We start from the raw sequence: 17137 nt of genomic DNA, 5'->3' as shown, positions 1-17137 counted from the left end.
TTCATTATCTTATCCAGCTGGACTGAAAATAGTTTCCAATCATTGTCCTTGGATCTTTCACATGAATCCAGACTGCCTCTGTTGTGATAGATGAGCGACAGGCTATTTCTTCTTCTAGCTACAATGAATACCCGGGTATTTTTAATACAGCATCTTAGCCAGTTTCCTGGCTCTGTTGCAAGAATAGATAAGCTCTCTTTGTCTGTAGTTCCATTTTAAATGTCCTCGTTTTCCTGTGCAAAACACATTTCCTTACTTAAAAAAAAAAAAAAAGCTTTTTCCTTTGTCTCCGGTGGAACAAAGCACTCGGAACACATTATTTAAATAGTAATGGTTAAATCCAGCCCAGGTGAAAATGCATTGGTTTCACTAGGTTTACACGAGGAAGGAATTTGACCCTAAGTGTCTAGTCACTGTCTGAATTAACAAAAAAGGGTTTATTTGGAATATATTAACTTGTGCAGCTGCAGCAATTATCTCTTCACTAATCAGAAAGACGACAAAATTTCCAGATATAAAAAATGAACAATACAGATGAGATGTGTATCTGTTATTTATTGTTCAGTTAATGGTTCCTAATTCATTCTCAAAGGTGATTTTCTGCAGCTCCCTTATGGTTTATGCAAACTATGCAATATTACTTGCAACTCAAAGGGAAGAAGACAGGGTTGTCATGAGGCCAGACATGTAAATATATACGTTAGCTTATGCAAGGTTTGTTTATTGTCCAGTAGTTCGCCATTTACACGACTCCATCTAAACACAATAGGCTCAGTACTGCAACTCTTATCTTCATGAATAGTTTGGTTTAAGTCAAATCAGGACCCCTGTTCTAATCCTACCTCTGATCTGCTGCTGTGTTACCTTGATCAAGTCACTTCCCCTCTGTGCACTCTTTCCCCTTCTATCGTTTGTCTTTGTTCAGGTTGTGAGCTCTTTGGAGCAGGGTCTATCTCTTACTACGTGCTTGTACAGCGCCTAACACAATGGAGCCCTGATGGGGGGGAGGGATAGCTCAGTGGTTTGAGCATTGGCCTGGTAAACCCAGGGTAGTAAGGTCAATCCTTGAGGGGGCCATTTAGGGATCTTGGGCAAAAATCTGTCTGGGGATTGGTCCTGCTTTGAGCAGGGGGTTGGACTAGATGACCTCCTGAGGTCCCTTCCAACCCTGATACTCTATGATTCAATGACAGCCTCTAGGTGCTACTGCAGTACAAATAATAGTGGAAATGTCTTTGCTTTATTTGGGAAATAAAAGTTGTGAGGCTGTGGCAGATCAAAACCTAAGCTGTGACTTTTCCTCATTTGCTGTTTATTGACCTGCATCTTGTCAGCACGATGGCAGAGTTGAGTCAGGCAGATCGATTTCTTTAGTTCCTTTGGTCAAAGCTTCTTTTCCTAATAGGCAGTGACTCAGCCAGTTTGCACCATGGGGTTGTTACATGTCCAGAATGAACTGCAGAACGGCAGGAAGGAGGGAGGGGCAGGAATCAAAGAAACAATGTTTTGGCAAGGGAAGAGCCAAGAGTTATATTTTTCTGCTAAACTTTATATTTTGTTACCTAGTCCTTCCACCCCCATCACCACCACCTTGCCCTGTTTGCTGGGGGTGGGAGGGTTCTACCTGTTGTGCCTTCTCTCTTACCTAGATGTAAGCTTTCTAGGGCAAGGTCTATCTCCTTTGATACTTGACTGTACAGCGCCTAGTGAAATGGGTCTCTGATCCTTGATTGGGGTTCCTAGGAGCTATAATGGTAAAACTGCGGTACTGGTCACACTGAAAGTTGTGTCACTCATTCTTCAGATTTTAGCTTTTTTCCAGTTATCTCTAAATAATTAATAATCCCCTAGGCAATTAATAACCTTGTAAGCATTCCAGCGCTGCCTAGGTATGTGAACAAGATGCTTTTCCAGTGCTTCCTATGTAGCAGGTTCATCCCCGCTGAACAATATCACCAAGAAAGTTGCTGCATTTCCCCCATCGGGAGTGTCTGCAATAGAACTTTCCAAAGAAAGCCCAGGAGCGGCGGGAAGTAGGGGAGTCTGTCCCGATCCAATGCCTGCGAATGGTGCAAAGGGGAGAGTAGTGCTGGCGGGTGCTGTCTTTCAGCTCAGATGTGTAACCCAGGTCCCATGGCGATTAAACAAATCACAACTACTTGATTGATGACATTAACCATCCATGGCATTTTTCATGTGTAAGCTGTGGTGCTCTGGCCAAATTCCAGCTCAGGCAAGTCCTTTCTGCCTGTCTACACTACCCGCTGGATAGCGATTGATTCAGCAGGGATCGATTTATCGTGTCTAGTCTAGACGCAATCAATCGACCCCCGAGCCCTCTCCCGTCAACTCCTGTACTCCAGCGCCGTGAGAGGCGCAGGCAGAGTTGACGGGGAAGCGGCAGCAGTCGACTCACCGCGATGAAGACACCACGGTAAGTCGATCTAAGTACGTCAACTTCAGCTACGTTATTCACGTGATTCCCCCCCAGTGTAGACCAGGGCTCAATCTCCTCCTTTGTTATCATTGGGTGTGGTGGTGGCATCCATCACTTTCTGAACCAAGCAGTTGTAGTGTTGGTGTGATCTGTCAATGTTGGGCGGTATTGTCCCTTCTATATTCTTGAGCTGAACTTCAAAACAGCCCAGAGAAGAAAGCGCCCCAGGATATCCCTTCCCAGGTTTTACACTGATCCCTGGGCCCTTTAATCCCACTCTGGGTTTTTTTCACAATGCACATTTTATTCACCCATTCGGCACTTAGACACTCTAGTGTATTGAATAAACTAAGATATTTAATAAAGTCTCCATGGAGCATCTATGAACTTGGCACAGAACAGCATTTTCCACTCCAGACAGAGCTGCATTTAAGGGGTGGGTGAAAAAAATCCTTATGTATGTTTTGTGAGAGCACTTGCAGGTCGAAATGTGCTATATGAAAGACAGGTACAATAATAGCTCACTGTAATCTTCCTTTAAAGAAGGCTGGATAGGTTAACGAGCAGAAGAGAATGGGATGTCAAACTGCCATTCATCTTAATGCACAGGAAAAGCTAAGACGTGGATAGACCTTTGCTTAAATTACAATTCAGCTCCAGGGTTTGTTTGAATTACCTGGTTGACTGTTTAAGAGCACTTTGTTTATAATATTTTCAGATGACGGATGAGGCTATCCAAATGGCTGTTATGTATCATGCCTGACTTCCAGGAAAGCTAGGGAAGACAGTAAGAGCAAAGGCTGGAGAGATTGCATTCAGTGGGGGAAAATTCCCCACAAAAGAAATTGCCTGAGTAGGCCTTGTGACATATTGCCTGGAGGGACCAAAAACCCCCCCACACTGGCTCCCTGCTGTAGGTCAAAGAAAATGATCTTTTATGTGGCAGGGGAAAGAAATTGTGCATGTGCCTCTAGCGTGGTGTGATTATCAGCCTTCTCGTACATGATACTGATGCACCTCTGAGGCTTTGAAGCTTAGCATACAGTGTACAGACAAGAACTGCCTGGAGCTAACGTCTTAGCAAATCGGCCTGGCTTTCTGCTGCTTGCATCATTCTGAACCTGAAGGGTTAGTCATGTTCATAATCATGGGACTGTAACAGGGTCACACTCACTTCTCACGAGCACCCCCGTCTCAGGGCTTGTGCCTGCTCACTCTCTGTTTGTGGTGGGTCTTCAGTGATTCAGTCACTGGCCAAGTCACACGCAGTCTGCATGTGAAATAAACAACAAAGCAAACCCTTTCCAGGGTACAAGTCCAATAGGGGCCTCTCTCAGTGCCCTCTGTAACATCTCTATCAAGTTGTCCCTGCTCCGGTATAGCGCAGTGCCCCAGGGCTCCCTCCCTGGAGGCAATGTCTTTGCCCTCTGGGGGCCTTTCTGGCCACAGCTGTCCAGCGGGGCCACTACAGTTCAATTCCCCCTCAATGTCCAGGTCACTTTCCCAGTGTGTGTGGGGGGGAGGTGAGAGGAGGGAACAGGGGCGGGCCTAGCCCTATAGATAGCAGCTGTCTGACACGTCCTTTTAAATAAACTGTGTTGCTGCTACAATTCACTTAGCCACTTCCCCGTGGCTCCAGCACATTCTTTACCCTTCCCCCAGGACCTTGTCCTGGTGGAGTCCCAGCAGCCAACCCAGAGCACCATCCACTCTCCTTCAGCTCTTGCAAGGAACTGAACTCAGGCTGGCCCTGCAGCACCTCTTATACCAGCCTGCTGGGCCCTGATTGGCTGCTTCACACACAGCTGCTCTAGGCAGCTTGGAGGACCTCTCTACTGCCCTTTTCTGGGGTGAGGTGTGGCAGGGCACAAGGCTGCCAGCGGGGGGCATAGGGGCCTAGTCCACCCCATCACAGGGACACCATTCTGTTGCCACCTTAAAGAGATTATTCCAGGGCTTGGCTAGTTGGGAGAACTGACATTTAAAGTAAATTTGACCTATTTTCCAATGTGATCATGCTGGATCTCCCAGCATCCCCCGGTACTTCCATGAGGCCTCCTATCCAAGGTCACACGGCAAGTCTGTGGCAGAGGCAGGAGGAGATCAAAGTAGTTCTGACACCCCAACCGTTGCTGTAATCTCCAGAGAATAGGACTGATATTTTCTGGGACTGATTAGAAAGAGGTTTTCATTTAAAAAAAAAATTGGATTGTGCTTGAGAATATTTAAGAATTTCTGACCACACAGGCGCCAGCTTTTTTCCTTTGCCAAGGGGTGCTCAACCCCTGCTCCGCCCTAGGCCCTGCCCCCACTTCATCCCTTCCCCCCAAGGCCCCACCCCGCTTCTTCCTGCTCAGTTCCTCCCCTGAGCCCGCCCCGTCCCCACTCCTCCCCCTCCCTCCCAGTGCCTCCTGCATGCTGTGAAACAGCTGATCCGTGTTGGGCAGGAGGTGCTGGGGAGGTAGGGTGACCAGACGTCCCAATAAAATCGGGACCGTCCCAATATTTCGGTGTCTGTCCTGCGTCCCGACTGATCTTTGGTCGGGACGCATTTTGTCCCGATATCCACCAGCAGCACTGTGGGGTTTTTTGTTTTTTTTTGCTCAGCCGGGGCAGGACTCCCCTCCCCCCAATGTGTCCCGATATTTTCTTCCCCTCATCTGGTCACCCTATGAGGGGGAGGAGGGGAGCTGGCTTCCGGTGGGTGCTAAGCACCCACTAATTTTTTTCCATGGGCGCTCGGTGTCTATGTCTGACTATCTCTAAAATTGCTTACTGTACCTTCTAGTCTAAAGCCATCAGACTCTAAAGCAAACTACAGTTTTGGCCTGTTTCTCATTTACATTAAGGCCTGTCAGTGTAAAGTGACCTTAAAATGGGAGTCAATTCTATTTATACTTTTACTGTAAGGCCTCTTTCAGTGTCAGCATTGTGCAAAGGGGCCTTATTGTAAACGAGGCTCAGGTCCTTTATTTTTATATAGCATCCTTGAGATGGTACCAACAAAACACTTTACAGTGGGAATCAGTCAGGAGCTATATTAAAAAAGACAAGGTTTAAAAAAAAGATATTTGAAGGGGGGAAGGGACTTGATGGTTCTAAGGGAAGGTAGGGGTCAGAGATAGAGGAGGCAAAATATGTGAAAGATCAACTCTGTTACAGAGGGTAGAGCTGGTCAGGAACTCGTCAGTGAGATATTTTTCTCATCAAAACTAGAAGGAGAGAGACCAGAATATCTGGGTGATCAGGGCACTCAACTGAGATGGGGGAGATGTACATTCAAGTCCTTGCCATGCCTGATTGAGAGCAGGGATGAGAAGCTGGGTGTCCCACATCCCAGGGGAGTGCCCTAACCACTAGGCTATTGCTGGCCTCGCTTTTCCCCAAACATGTTTGACGTGTCTAGGTTTTGTTCTGCATTGGAATGGAAACAACTGACAATCCCTCTACAGTTTTCATGAAATGGAAATCTTGTTTTCCCTTGGGTTGTGAAGAGGAGGGGGCCCTCACTGAAAACGCAGTAAATAGGCAGGGAAGTAGGTGGATGTGAGGTTGCAGAGGAACAAAGCTGTGAAACGTTTGATGAAATGGGGGAGGGAGGGAGCTTTGAACTAGATTTGCAAAAGATTAGGAAGCCACTGAAGATGGTAGGGTTGGAGGTGTGATATGAGTCTGTTTCCTGGTGTAGTCTTCCCTTACCAGAGCTGCTTGGAAAAATGTTCCTTGTAACAAAATTCTGATGAAAAATGCAGTTGTGTGTGAATTTTTTCCCACCTTTCAACCAGCTCAAGTCCTCAGCATCACAGAATGCAAGTTACAGTAAGGATTTGGAACACCAGGGAAGACGGGGAAATTCGAAGTAAAGATATATTGTGGCAGTCTTCTGGAAATGGCAGTAGAGGAAATGGTCATAGACAAGGGAGATGTGGGAAGAAAAGCAATTATTTGGGATGAGCAAGATCTCATTCCTTTGGAGCAAAATGAATGCGTATCTTAAGGGAAGAATTGCAATGGCAGAATCAGAGACTGATGCAAGGTGCTCTCAATCCCTACCTTCAGCCTTTGAAGAATTTGATAGTCTCTCTAGGACTTGAGAGTCAATACAGACACAGAGATTGCAGAACAAGCTGAAGAGCTGTAGAGTTGGGTGTTGTCTTCACTGCAGACATAACTCAGGTTCTATGATGCTTCCCGGGTGTACCCAGGATTGGGAGGCACCTTAGCATGAGGAAGCCTTCTCTGTGCCTGCCATGAGTCCGTTCCCTGACTACACCTGCCATAGAAAGCACAACCACTCCCCTTTCAGTCTGCGCAGGCTCTGCTGTCCCTCTTTGGGTTAAGGAAGCGCACTCGAGCCCTCAGAGCATCCGCCTGGAGTGTCCAGTCCCTGTTCTACTGGACATTCAGAGGATTCACAGATTCGCTGCTCCCAAAGAAGCAGTGCACCCTAGATCACCGTTCTCCTTAACATATAGCATTTAGGCACATTTATAGTGAAGTTTATTTAATCAAGAATAGAGATCTGAGTGATTAGCAAGCAGAAATATTGGAAACAAATACATATAAAATAAAACCATAACACACATTCTAGAGCCTAGACTTAATTAACAAGATACTCACATGTCTGATAACTTATTCCTCACCAACGTTTTCCAGGCCGGCTGGCTGTGATCCGTTTTTCGAGAGACAAACCATGCTGTCAGCCTGTCTCCTCAGTGAAGGATACTGCGTGGTTCTTTGCAACCCCAGATATATCAAAACAGTCATTTGATCTTCATTCGTAAATTGGACATCCTCCTGCTGCGTGCTCCTTCCTGTAGATTTCACGATCCTTTGTCGATTTCACGGTCTTGGTTAGCTGGTGATTCCGCATGCAAATATACTTGCATTGTGAGACACACAACACAATGACCAGCCAGAGAGAGAAGCTTCTGTTACCTCCCGCCTGAAATGAAAATATCCAAGGTATGTCACCTCCTGGTGAGCCGCCTTTGACTTTAAGGCCTTAAGAACATAATTTCCAGCATAAATAAATAACTTCTTAAATATTATCCATCCATACATTTCAGAATGATTAGGATGACCAGTGGGCTCTTGGCAGAGTCCTACGTGTCCACTTTGGTGAATTATTGTGCATATACTTGAACCAGGGTAACCCTGTAAAATTCTATGCCCCCAAATCCCCTCTGCCAGTTGGCATAAAGAGATTCCCGATTCACAGGTTCAGCCACAGGTTTTGTCCTTATTGTGCTCCGCATCCACACGCCTCATGGTGAGGTGGCCATCGCGCCATGAAGTATAAGGCAGACTGTGTGGTAGTTTATCCTGTGTATTGTGCCCCACTTCAGCATGGGCTCATCTGTGGAGCTGGGACGAGTATACATTGGGAACTTGGATGGCTGGGAAGGTGTCCTCCCTCCCCTCCCACACACCCACCTGACACCCAGCCCAAAGAGGGGTTGATCCAGCCTCAGATAGGACATCCGCATTGAATCACAGGCACTCTTCCCTGATCAGGAAGCACAAGAGCATGGAAGGGCACCATAAAGAAGAACCAGGGGTGGACATATCTCAACTGTGAAAGGTGGGCGAAGCCATCTTTGTTGTTGTTATAAAAGTGAGATGGGGTATGCGCTAACCAGGAAAGGGTTAATGAGCTGCTGTGGGCTCAGTCGGCCGCACCCCACTAGACTTGCAGCAGGAATCAGATTTGGAGGGAGGAGCTAAAAGTGGAGAGCCCAGCTCTGGGCTAATCAGAAAGAATGCTGATAGGACAGCGTGCTGCCCGCGGCCTGCAATTTTGTTTTGGCAGCGGCTAGAAAGGGCAGAGGGTAATGCAGCCGAAAGCTGTGGCAGGTGATTATTTTCTGTCCTGCATGAAGCAAAACCCCATGTCAGTAAATCTTACATTGGCATGCAGACTTAAAAACCATTAACTTTTAAACTCTTGGTTCATGCTGTGAGCAAGTAAATGAGGTTGTGGTGTAAATTTTATTCCAAGGAGTTAGATTAAAATAATAGCACGGGACATTATGATGTCCTCTTTCAATTAGTCACATGATAATGACAGGACTAACGGGATTGGAAGTTTAGCATTTAATGTGTCTCTAAAAGTGTTAGGAATACCATGCTTAGCGTGTCTAATCCCAAAGTGTTGGGCAGAGCTGGTTGGAAAAATGTCGACAAAACTAGTTTCCATCAGAGAATGCAATTTAGTCAAAATTCAAACCTCCTGTTTCAACAGTTTCAGAACAAAAAGTTTATTTTTCCTGTCAAAATGACTTTAATTTTTTTATTTTGTATTATATTACATATTGTATACTAGAATAAAAAATTTTTCATGTCAAAACCAAAACATTTCAATTTTCTCGAAATGAAACATTTCAATCAATCCAAAATGATTTTTTTCCTCCAGAATTTTCTTTCACAGAGAATTTTGACTTTTTTAGGACTTGTTCCAAATTGGAATGAAAACAAACTTCAAGAACTTGAAATCCTTTGCAAAACAGAATGTCTGTCCTTTGCCCAGCCTTAGTGATGGGTTATGCCCCCTTTTCTGCTTCAGACTAGACTTTTTTTCCCCAACTACTTTAATTCCACTGTGATCTCTTTAGCTCATCACTTAAAGCCAAAGAACCATAAATCAGAGTAGCACAAGTGAAACTAAATTCTACACAGAAACATTCTACCGGATGCTGACTTCGGTATTATTATTTTGGGGAAATTCTCTGGCCTGTGTTATATAGGAGGTCAGTCTAGATGATCACAATGGTCCCTTCTAACCTTGGAATCTATGAATTGTAGTGGTATGCCATCTACGTATGCAATGCATGCTTTGTATGACCCTAGCTGGTGTATCACAGACAGGATCCTGCCTGTGGGAATATTCTGTCCAGCCTTTGAACGTGCATGGAGGACATCATCTTGTAGAACAAAATTGCATCCTCTGCATAGCGTAACCTGGTATGCACCTAACGTGTGAGATCACGCTGCATGGAGGATGACATTTTGTGGCACGTCACTGAAAAGGTTGGAGAAGAAATGGTTAAGGAAAAATAGTTATGATTATTCTGGGTTAATAAAGTTATTTTTGAGATGCTTCCTGCATATACCAAGTGCTTACTCTTCTGTTTTTGTGTGTTCTATGGGTCATCTCCTGCCTGATAACCCTGTGTTTCTTGTGCACATAGGGCCAGACTCTCTGCTGACGTAAATTTGCAAAACTCAATTTGCATTAGTAGAACATTTGGCCTATAATATTTACCCCATTGTTTTTATATTAGATTTAGGAATGAACTTGCTTTGTCACTTTTCTTCACTTTGTGTCTGCTCTTTATAACTTGACAGAACAATAATTTAAGGAGGGTGAGAAGCAGGTTAATAAAACTGTCCTCAAACAACAGAGAGGGATTAAGGTGCTGATCTTTAGCCCCGAGAACTTGTACAAACAAAATAGAAATGACTTATTGCCATCATAATTCATTATTTAATTTTCTCTCTAGAAGTCCAACACCAGAGACCTTTGTTACAGTCCTGTTTTTTCCTTCCAGTGTTATTTATGATACTATAGTAAATTTTCATCAACAGCTGCATAAGCAAAAGGCTTTTTTTCTTTTGCGATGCTGTGTGGAATATAGAAACCATTACAACTTTTATGGATACTTAGGAATCCCCTAAATCTGAAGTTGTAGGAAGAAAAATTCTTGTGAAGCACAGGAGCTGATTCACTTGGATATTTCCTTTTTAACAAAAAAGGATTGCACGCTCCTGTGTCACTTCATTTTAAAATGAATCTGTTTCACAGGAGTTCAGTAAAGGTCTGACCATGTGAAAACCACTTACTTTTTTCCTGCAATATAAACAGGATGGATTTCTAAAAATAATTTCTATAAAAAAATTACGATAAGCTTGTAGGGAATTGAAACTTGATCTTCTGAATGTCAGAGTAGCAAAGCCTTATTGGAGGTTTATAACAGAAGCACCAACAGCCATTTCACTTTCAATTAATATTGATTTTAACGTGTTGCTCTATCATTGCAAAAAGAATAAACATAAACCTAGAACAGGAAATAACAATGTTGCCCAGAAACAACATTTTGGTTAATTCTTCTTTAATTTAGCGCCTATGGGAAGGTATAATTTCCTTTTTTATTTTCACTCCCACTCCCAACACTCACCTGTAACCTCTATGTACACTCTCCCCTGTGATCTCCAACCTCACCCTCCTGCCCATACCTCACCTCCTAAACCATGAACTCTACCTGTGCTTAATCACCACCTAGAGCAGCATTTCTCAAATGCGGCCACAGTGGCTGCATGCGGCCACCAGAGGCTTTTCTTGCGGCCACCTGGGCGGTGATTGGGGAGGGGCAAGCATTAGCTCCTCCCCTGGGTCTGCAAGTACGGGTTGGGACCTGCCCCCCCTCTGGAGCCATAAACACCAGAGGAGCAGACAGCTGATGTCAGTTCTCCACCTTCCCATGGGTAGCGGGGCTCAGGCTTCTGGCTTCAGCCCTGGGGTGGCAGGCAGCAAGCTTCAGCCATGTGGCGGCAGGCTCCGGCCACTGGGCTTCAGGCTCACCACCCCGCTCATCGCCTCTGGCCCCCAGTGCCTCCCATGACCCATCCACCCCATCACCCCTGACCCCTTATGCTTCCCTACCCACCTCCCCATGTAAGGCTTAATTTGTCCCCCGGCTTGCCAGGACTGAGAAAGTCTGCTGTTTGTTAATATCACTTTTCTCTGCTGCCCAGCTAGCTAACAAGTCTGCTGCTGTGAAAAGTGATATTAACATACAAATATCACTTTTCACAGAAGCAGACTTACTAGCTAGCAATTCTATTAAAAAAACAAACAGAAACCAAAAAAGCAAAAGGAACAACAACAAAAAAGGCAAGAACATGCAAAACACCTTATTTGTTTAGGTCCAATAAAGAATAGAGACAACTATACATTGTTGTTATTATTGAGTCTGCAAAAAACCCTACATAAACAAATTACAATGATTTGGAAAGGTATATGTGCATATTTATTTGTTTTTTCCTAAAGCTAATTAAGTTTTTTTGAAAAATTGTCATATTGGCCACCAGCAAGAGTTGGTGGCCGCATTATGAGGCCACCAAACAATTTGTTGCATGAACCCCTGAAGAGGGCATAGCTTTTTCTGAGCTCAGCCCATTGTGGATAGTTTACAATTTGTCTCAATAATAACTAATAATAAATTCCCTCTGTGTTTATAGACAGACATAATTTTTCAGTTACAACTCTTCTGTTATGTCACTGGTGTAGAATCACAGTTACATTTCAGTGGTAGGTAGGTTGATATTATGTATTGTGGGAGATGGTCTTGTTGGACCATCAGGACTGGACATCAGGACTCCTGGGTTCTATTCCTGGCTCTGCTTCTGACTCATGGCGGACAAGTCACCTATGTGCCCTGCCTCAGTTTCTCTACCTGGGATGGTGATATTTTCTTGTATCACAAAGAGGCTGCAAAGGGACTTTTTCATGTCTCTAAAACACATGGAGGTCTTTGGATGGATTTTGCTATAGAAAGGCAAAGTATTCAATATGACAGTGAAAGATGCTAAGATAAATCGATTTCAGGGGAGACCAAAGAACCACACAAGGTGCAAACGTGTTCTCGGAAGTCCTAAAGTAAGGCTTAAGGCCCACCCTTAGTGTAAGTGCAAGGTGATCAACGAGTGATCAGCTTCCAGCTGTCACTGCTGCTAAATTCAAACAACCCATTCATTTAACAAGGAAGATACATGTACAAGCCAATATTGTGGGGTTTGTGCATTTATTTTAATAAAGTGCAGCCCACAGCCTCCTGGCAAGCTGCCAGCATGGGATTGAAAAGTTTAGGTGTCTCTAGCGTGTAAAGGAATGTAGGATCTTACAGTAGGTAAGGCAGCATATACATGAAGGCTATTTTTAGCCCATCTGTTTTTACAGAAACAAATATTTAACAACAACAACAACAAAATTATCTGCAGGTGCAATGGGAGAATTTGTTTTGAAAAGCCTGGCTGCAAACCTAGCATTTTCCAAAGGTAAAAAAGCCAAGTACAGTCAGGCATTGCTGAGCATAGCAAGCAGCATCTCCACTAGGTCAAGGAGACAGAGATTTTATACTTAACCCAGATTTTATGGATTAATGTTGGATGAGAACTAGGTCAGGAAGAACCACTGAGCAGCATGTACCGCAAGCATCCTCTTTTCCCAACGAGTCAACGTTCTTTCTTTTTCTCCTTTATAGATTGTTGTACATTTAATAGAGTTTGTAGCCTTACAGTTTAGAGGATCCCAAACAATAGTGCAACACCAAACCTCAGAAAAAGTTAATTATTTTCCCCTCTAGTGTCACTTCTGGATGGGCTCTGAGTCATGTCCTGGATCCCTTCCACAACAGTCATACTCCACTAAATTTGACATCTTTCCTGCTTTTTCTGGGATCTTCTCAATTTTGTCATGGTGATCCTGACTCCTACAAGCACCAGAGAAATCTGGGAAAAGTGCCAATCCTACACAGCTGCTGGAGGAGAGTTTCAGGGAGTAACATTTTGTGTTTAGTTTTTGCTGCCCGCTTTTCATCTTTATGGTTTTTATTAAAGTGGGAATGGATCTCTTTCATCTGTTGGGTTGATTGACTTGCCTGAGACAGTCTCGGGTTTTCCCTTGTTCCATCTGTGGTGGTGATTGAGTCTACGGTCTCTCTTGAGTGGGCATGTGTGTTCATGTGACTCTTTAGGTCTTGGTGGCTCTGAGCAGAGGGAGAGATGTATGAGGATTCTTCTGTGGTCGTATTTGGGGCAGACACTTATAGTAGTTAGTGCTGGAGTGACTCCCTCTTGGGGGATAGAGGCTCTCTCCTGAGCTGAAAGGTGTATGAAGAACTGTCCTTAGCATTTTTAAGTGGGCCTGTGAAATAATTTTCTCACTCCCCCAATGCAACTAATTCATGTCCAAACAATGTTGCCCACCAGGCACTGCATGGAGTTGATATTTTTGGGGACGGTTTAATGAAATGATTCTTTGGGATGTATCCAAACTTTAACTGCCTCTACAAAAAGGGCGTATACAGGGGAAGATCTTCACCTTCCCCCCCGTCAGCCTCTCATCAGAAGAGGCACAAAGCCTAGCTGGGAATGGGTGACAGGGGATGGATCACTTGATGATTACCTGTTCTGTTCATTCACTTTGGGGCACCTGGCATTGGCCATTGTCGGAAGACAGGCTACTGGGCTAGATGGACCTTTTGTCTGACCCAGTATGCCTGTTCCTATGTTTTTATGCTTACATCAGGGTCTGTGCAAAGCTGCCAACAGTTAAATTTTTTTTGCAAGGTACAAATTAGTTGGTGCCTAGCAAATTCCAGGTCTCCAACTCACCAGAGAGTTGTAGGTCCTTTAATATATTAACTCTTTACACAGCACTTTGCAAACATCAACATCATTAAATTGAATACCACTGAGACATAAATGGTGTTCTCCATTTCACACATGGGGAAAATAAGACAGAAGTTAAGCCCCAGTAAGAAGCGCTCTCTAATTCCAGTGATTTTATGTTCAATGTCACTGTGTATTGACAGTGTGTTTTTTTCTAATGGTACATGACATGGGGAAGAGAATGGGGACAATGAAATAAATGTATCTGAAAGGAGTCCGTATCCCCATGCAGGTCATATCCAGAACAAAGCTGAGTATCTGCATGTGTGTGCAGAGTATGAAGCTGTAAAGAGGAACATTTCTCCACCCACACCCCCTAATAGAGAGTGTCAGGAATGGAAAGGGAAGGGGCTGGACCAATCTGTTTGTACATGATTCTGGGTAAAGTTGGGGAAGCTAATGGCAGGGTCTCCTTTTTCCTCTAGCAAGAAGGGAGAGTTGAAAGTGGCAGGATCTTTCTCTTTACCTCTCTGCTAATCTGTAGGGAAGGAAGAACTAGTAGAGAGCAACGATCTTCCCCAGGAGAGGGAGAATAGGGGAATTGCTTGGCAGCTTTAGACTGCATGATTGGTATGGCATATACCTCTGTGAGGGTGACTGGCCCAGCACATCTAGCTAGCTGGGTGATGTCAAGGCACAATGTCTTATTATTATTATTATCATCTAGTATATGTGTTACACAAGTGGCTAGTGGTCCAGGTCAGGACCCAGGTACCGTTTTGCTGGATACTGTAAATAAAAAGAGTCCCTGTTCCAGAAATGACATGATGCAACAATCAGAAAAAGACAATAGGGGATGATGGGATGACATGGCAACAGTCAAACTAGCATGCTTTGCATAAAATCAATAACCTCTGCTCTGCACCACCAGGCCTCTTTATCAGCTGTTTGTGCTTTTCATGGCATCATGACGGAGTAAGTCTTTAAGGAGTGATTTGAAGGAGGGCAAAGTAGTGGTTTTATGGATTTTGGCAGGGAGCGTTTCCCATGCAAAATGGGCATCAGAGGAGAAAGCAGATTAATGGGCAATAAAGGCTGGCATAGTGAAGGTAGGGTTTAATGTGGCACTGGTATACTAGACCTGATAGGTAGAGGCCATAGCTAAGTGGTTTGGGGGGCGGGATAGCTCAGTGGTTTGAGCATTGGCCTGCTAAATTCAGGGTTGTGAGTTCAATCCTCAAGGGGGCCACGTAGGCAAAAATCTGTACTTGGTCCTGCTAGTGAAGGCAGGGGGCTGGACTTGATGAGTTTTCAGGGTCCCTTCCAGCTCTATGAGATAGGTATATCTCCATATATGGTTAAGGGCCTTAAAGATGAGACAAGAAGCTTGTAGTTGATGCAATGGGTAAAGGGGCAGTGAACAGAAGCACAGAACGGTGATGTAGAAGAGCAGCCAAGCAGGAAGATTGTCCTAGTAAGCAGTGCTTTGACTGCAGTTCTGAGGGGACTGGTTGGAGTGGTCAAGGCTAGAGAGGAAGACATTACAATAGTTGAGGTGCAGGGTGGGCCTAGTCTAGACACCACAGACAAGGCCAGATATTTGAGACATAATGTAGGAAAAGGCAGCCAAGCTTAGACATAGTCTGGATGTGTGGGTTGAGAGAGGGGGCCAAGTCAGAGGTGGAACAAAGGTTACAGGCCAATGGCACTGGGATTATGTTGGTGTGATGTCCATGGTGATAGAGAAAGGGGGCAAAAGCAAGGGCTTGGGACAGGGAGATCGAAATCTCAGTTAGGCCATGTTGAGCTTGGACAGTCAAGAAGCCATGTAAGAAAGACAGGAGACTGAGATAGACCATGAGCAGGGAAGTAAAGTTTGTGACTTGTCAGCATAAAGATGGAAGCCAAAGCCATCCTTGTGGATTAGCGCACCTAGGACTAGTGTGGCGATGGAGAGAAAGGTTTTGGTCTTTGTGAGGTTACTGGCTGAGCATCTGAGTCTTGTGTGGAAACAGTTCAGGCACTGGCTTCTGCAACTGCTCTTGCTCAGCACCTTTAGCTTGCTGGGCTAAAACCAAGGCACAGGTCTTTGGGAGGATTATTGGCTCAGCATTTCTAAATTGCTGGGATGATCCCACGGTAAAGGCGCTTGTCACTCAGACTGCTGTGCTGCTGTCAGGGGGCAGGCTACTGTGAGGTCAGTGGCTCACGTGAGGTCAGTAGATCAGCATCTTTAACTTGCTGGGCTCAAGTGAAGACTTGGCTTAGCTGATGTCAAGGCCCAGGGACTAATCCACAGTGAACGTACTGCCTCAGCATCTGTTGCTTGCTGGCTTGATTTCTAGGCATGGGCCTCTCTGCCATGTGGCTAGCCGAGCACCCGTAGTTTGATGTTAAAGCACAGGTCTTTATGAGCTCCCTGGCACAGATCTTTGCAGTTGTAACTGGCTTACTGTTGCCAGTGGATATTGACCCCCTACCACACGTGACAGTGTGGAGGATTTCAACATCCCTGATTTCTCTGAGACACTGTTTGCTTCTAGGAAAACATGGAAGGATTGCAACGACAGGCAAGTCTCATCTTACGTGCATTTAACATGTGCGAATTCAGCTTTGCGTGATCGGCAAAATAATAAAATAAGAGAAAAATAACAATTTAAATACTGTACCTTTAGTGCGGGCGATTCCGCCAGCCGTTACACTCAATGTAATTTTGACTATATGCGATTTTCGCTTTACGCGCTGACAGCGGAACGTAACTCCAGCGTAAAATGAGACTCGCCTGTACTTTCTCCACTTCTCTGCTACAATGAGCGATTCAGGTGCCTTTTTTTTCCCTCAAAAAAAGTTTCATTTTTCATCAATGCTCGTAGACTTTAAGGTCAGAAGGAACCATATACAGAGTCAATACAAACAAAAATTCATTTACTGACAATTAAGGTTGCACCAGGACATGCCCTAACTACTCCAAACCTTTAAAGCATAGAACTAAGGAATTACAGGGGGCTGGGAATGGACTGGGGAGTGGTGACGGGGGCTGGGCTGGGTGGTGGTCTGTGGGCTGAGGGAGGTGACAGCGATCTGCGAGAGAGGCTGGTTTAGTGGGGTTGGGAGCAAGATTGGGGGGCTGGGGGAGGTGACAGGAATCTGGGAGCAGGACTGGGGGTGGTTTTGGGGGTGCTGGGGGCGGGGCTGAGGGAGGTGATGAAGACCTAGGGGCAGGGCTAGGGGGTGTTTTGGGGGAGCTGGGACAGGATTGGGGGGGCTGGGGGGACTATGGGGTTTTGTGGGGGGGGGCTGAGGGAGGTG

This window comes from Trachemys scripta, chromosome 5, assembly GCF_013100865.1.
Source record: "Trachemys scripta elegans isolate TJP31775 chromosome 5, CAS_Tse_1.0, whole genome shotgun sequence".
Taxonomy (NCBI): Eukaryota; Metazoa; Chordata; order Testudines; family Emydidae; genus Trachemys; species Trachemys scripta.
Note: the sequence above shows the minus strand (reverse complement) of the source record.